General features: G+C 44.2%; 1 protein-coding gene across 2 annotated transcripts in view; it reads left to right on the top strand.

Moving 5' to 3' along the window:
- Positions 1-1744: 1744 nt before the first annotated feature.
- Positions 1745-5007, top strand: part of rhbdf1a (rhomboid 5 homolog 1a (Drosophila)) — a 37249-nt gene continuing 33986 nt past the window's right edge. For both annotated transcript variants that reach the window (XM_031564867.1, XM_031564861.1), the window contains exon 1: positions 1745-2050. The gene's annotated coding sequence lies outside the window, so the exon portion shown is untranslated. The remainder of the gene's footprint in view (positions 2051-5007) is intronic.

The following is a 5007-nucleotide window of genomic DNA, read 5'->3' as shown; positions in this document are numbered from 1 at the left end:
AGGGGAACCGAAACATCACACCCACCCACAGTTTTGTAGAATTTAGTTGTGTGAGGTGACGTCAATCACAGAATAACACAGAAGACTACTGATATTTTGAGATTACCAGTAAGATATGGTAATACCTCTGTGTAACATAGGTAAGCCAGGAGGCTTGAACTGTGGAAAAGGGAGTCAGAACCACTTACTGTACATAAAAGCCTCTGCCTGTGAACCTCAGGCTGCAGAGGTCCAAGTTTCAGAGTGGGTTAACCACCATCCTGGCATGGCTAGAATTGAACATTGTAATTGTTAAGTTAGACTGGGACCACAGTAACCCTGTAACAAAATATGAGTGGCGTGGTCTGAGTGATGGATGACGTGCTGATAGTTTTAGTGATGGTAGCTGCCCTTTCCAATTGTATGCTGGAGGAGTGAGAGCCGTGTCTGGAGTGAGCTGTCATGATTAGGATTGATGAGCATGCAGCCGTGAGAGCAACCCTGGAAAGTCCCTGGGGGCAAATATGGAGAGAATTTCAATGATATTTGTGGAGAGAAAAAGCTAAATGTCACTCATGTCAATTAGATTGTTTTGTCTTGGGTATTAGCAATTCACTGGTGAGCTAACCTGCTGCCCAAAGCTAATTAGTTGTGCCCTTCATTTTTACTCTCCTGGTTCCTTTAACTGTGAAAACTTTGAAATATCAGGTTTGGCTTGACGTTAGTGCAGACATATCCCCAAAGTTAGTTCTGTTTCTCTTGGCAGCCTATATTTCATGCTGTTTTCATGCTATGTTAATATGTTTTCTTGATTAAATTGTATCTGAATAAATGTTTGGTGGCTGTCTGTGTGTGTCTTGTTCCAAATGTTGATTTAATATTCGCCATCCTCTTTCTAAAGCCAAAGCCTCAGGTCATGATCAAATGTAGTCAAGTCAAGTCAAGTCAAGTCTTTTATTGACAGATGCACAGAACAACACAGAGTCAGACCGGGCACTGAAATTCTTATGACAAGATACTGCACAACAACCTAACATTACATAACATATAAATACTCTGGACATAATTTACACAAACAATAAACATATAAAAAAAAACCTATACTATCGTAGAAAACTAAGACATAAATACTAAATATGCTGACTATACTAAATATACAAAATAAATATCCAATGCAATACACTAAACATATAATTCACATATTATATATATATATATATATATATATATATAGAATGTATTCAATGAATATCTAGAAATGTCTAATCTGACATGACATACCTATGTATGTATTGTATGTAACATTAGAAATACCTGTAAGGAATTTTAGATGTACGTTTTCATCAAAACTTCTCTTTCTTCTAAACATAGTTGTTTATTTTGTGTCCCTTGGTGATTCTATGAAACATTTGAACTCCCCGGTCGTTTGAAATCGACACTACTGCGGGAAATGAAACTTAGCTATAGGGTTTGCCAGATAACTATGGCTTGTTAACGCAGAGACAGGCTTCACCAACCTTACTCCCAACATCCTTAAAGTTTCTGTTTAATACAGCTGGCGAATCGTTAGGATTGGTTAACCCACAGGATTCCATGTCCCGGGCACAGAAGAACAAGGCTTTCTTGCTTAGTCACGCCCGTACTCATGGGTGTGTTAAGTGATGGACCACCTCCATGGTCTACACCGATTGGCGTTTGCATTTGACAGGCTTGTCCTTCGACATAGCCCTTCTCCGTGGCCATGGGCGGGGCGCACAGTAGGCTATAGCGAAACTGAATTACCGGCAGACGCAAACTTACCCTGCCTGATCTTTCGTGTGTGGGAATGTACCGGACACTGCGTGGGAAAGTAGGGTCCCACAAGTAAATTTCGGGAATGTCTAATGATTTGGACCCCCTTTAGAGAACGTAGTTTAGGATCCGTCCGGTTACGTTTGCTGTTAGGGACAAATTTGATTTGTTTTTCCTACACAGAATGAAGTGACACTGCATAATTCATTCTTTGGATCTCTAAAATCAGGCTCCACAGAGCACATACAGACACTATCGTCGATTCCAGAAGACCTTAAGGGTAAGTGTCTGTTCTGTTGCCTTTTTCAGATGGTAATCGAAGTGCAAAAAGCAATACGCTACCATAAACATGACTGGCGCGTGCGAGTGTAAGGGTTACATTCCGAATGGAGTAGGCTATCGATTTGACTTTGCTATTTAATTCAATATACCTGACACGTAATAGTAAACATGGGTTAATTACATGTATTTCTTATTTGTGACTTGGTGTTTTATAGCGCATTTTACTGCATAACTAGCCACAGACTAGACGAGTTATTTTGTAGTTTGTGGGTAAATGTGATTTAAATTGAGCAGAAAAACACCGCTGTCCTTCAAAGGTAAATCCGGTGGTTTTAAAACGAAATGTACAAGTCTGGGTTCTAACATGTGTAATAAACCATTCACCAAGACATGTAGCCTATACAGTAGGCCAATCTTACTTGTTATCTTTAAATTCTATGAACCGCTTGAGACGCAGAAATCACATGATAGGAAGAATACGCGAGTGTGTGTTGGAGCCAACTCCTCGGCTGAGCCTGTCTGTCAACCAATGTGCGATATTCCTTCTAGGCTGCAGAACGAGCGAGGTTTCCATTTCACTGTGAATTTGAATCTGTCTGCGATTTTTACGCACAGAAGTCGTTGCAAGTTTGAGGTGGCGTGATTCGTCATCATACACACGGTGCTTACCTAGTGTAGTGTACATGTTAGCGATGAATAACTGACATACCTCGCCTCCATCTCAGCTATGCGCATCATCCCTTCATCATCCATAACATTACTGGTCTAGTGACCCCTTTTCCACGTTGGGTTTAGTCTGCACAACCGGACATTGGTGTTATTTTGTCGTCCATGCCCCACCTATATTCTTTAGGACGTTGTATTATTTGTGCAGAGGGCTAGTTGTTGTTTGTTGAACGCAAGTAAGTTGGAGTTTTTCATGTACTTGAGAATGCCCAGTGCACTTGTCTGAACTTGAAAATATCTTTCATGATGTAGCCCCCATGTCAGGCTGCTAGCTTCTAGCTTGGGTTGCCAATTTAGATAACCTGAGATCATGAAGCACAAATGCAAATTCGTTTACTTAACAGTTCTTCGTGTTAATTTATGAGGCTGTTTAGATTTCAGGCCCTGCTTTGGCGCACGGCTTCAATGCGAGCCCCCTCGTGCTTCCGAAATATTATCTCATGGAGGCAGATCGGTTGGGACGCTGATGTAAGGGCACAGATAAAACTGGAGGTATGACGAGTGGTGTCACACACACACACACACACACACACACACACACACACACACACACACACACACACACACAGTGGAGTCCACACCTCTGCCAGCTGGACGCAGACTCCTGTGGTCCACGAGGGAGGGTGAGAACGAGAGAAAGAGAGTGAGACAGAGAGAAAGGTAGGGGAAGACAGAATGTTTGGCAAAATGTAGTGAGATCCAGAGCGGGGTGTTGAAGGCAGCAGGTGGACTTTTCCAGGCCACTGTTAGCTGGTATGTGTGTGCTGCAGGAGTTGAGTGAGGGTGAGCTCTCTCTAGCCATGCCTGCGTGAGTCATGCGGCTGTATATGTCTGTCTGTCTGTCTGTCTGTCTGTCTGTCTGTCTGTCTGTCACACTGTCTGCTTGTCTGTCTGTCAGTCTGGCCAGCCTATCCATGTTTGTGTTCCACTAAGCGCACCATAGCACCTATTGCTCCTTTTTTGAACCAAGAGCACGGTTAGCCCATCCTGGGGAGAGAAGAAGAAGGAAGAGCAGGAGGAAGGAAGGAGACACACATGAGCCGCTCACGTTACTGTGAGCGGGTGACAGAGGCCACGGGGTTCTGACTCATACGACATCATCTCGGCACTGGAGCCTGGAATGCTCAACTTTTTATTGAGTCTTCCATTCTCTTTCTTTTTGCCACGATGATGCATCCTCTGTGCGGAAGCGGGGGAAAGAAAAGAAAAAAAGAAAAGAAAAAGAAACAAGCAACGGTTCCTGGAATCAGCGGTGATGAAATCTCAGTGCGTGTGGTTTCTATAAAAGCCATTCTGGGCAGAGCTTCCCCGGCCTCTTCCGGTAGTCTGCTAAATGGGTGAGGTCTTTAAAAAACGTCCATGTGTGCAGAGCACATACACCTCACAATGAGCCACTCAAGGTTGCCTAGGAAAGGCATAGACTCGCCGAGACAACAGTGTGAGGAAAGACGAGAAAGGTCCATATCCTCATGCACTGTATTGTTTGAGAAGATCATTGGCTGCTTTTGTGCTATGATACTAATGGTACGTGCAGAGGAAGCAGCCAGCAAGCTTTCAACAACATGCATAATACAGTGCATATCTCTCTACCTGATCTCATTGATTACAAAAGGCCAACCGGCTAGCATGAATGGAGAGAGTGGGGCTCAAGCTTTTTCCTCCTTCCTTTCAGTATGCTAACCAACCTGTATGGCCGCTTTTGGAAACAGGGCCATTGTTCTTCCCGAGCAGAGACACTGCGTTGTGCGTTGAGAGTGGACCATTCCCTCAATTGCTGACAAATAGACAGTGCTTCTAATGCTGCCTCCCCCAGGGCAATGAGGAGGCTGATGACTAAAGCAGATCCTCCCTGGCCGAGGGTGATCTGGGTGGGGGGACGGGGGGGGGGGGGGGGGGGACGGCACGGCCACGTTCACCTTTCGTCTGTTGTTTTCGTCTCTCCCCAGACCTCAGAGTGGTACCTGAAAGATTTTCCCCCTATATTGAGATGGATGAGTTATGCCAGACTCTCTCAGTGTTAATATGTGTGGAATACAACCCCCCGCACTCAATACACACACACACACACACACACACACACACACACACCCCGCACCCCACCTCACATTCAAGTCAGCAGAATTTTAACACAGTGACACTCTGCTTTAACAGCCACTGTAAATGCTTTCCAGACCAGGGTCACATTCATGAGTGCTGTCTGACATTGTTGCGCTAACAAAAACAGAGAAA

The sequence above is a fragment of the Clupea harengus genome, chromosome 1 (genome assembly GCF_900700415.2).
Source record: "Clupea harengus chromosome 1, Ch_v2.0.2, whole genome shotgun sequence".
In the NCBI taxonomy this organism is placed as follows: Eukaryota; Metazoa; Chordata; class Actinopteri; order Clupeiformes; family Clupeidae; genus Clupea; species Clupea harengus.
The sequence above is the reverse complement of the archived record's forward strand: the minus strand, read 5'-3'. Positions and strand labels throughout refer to the sequence as shown.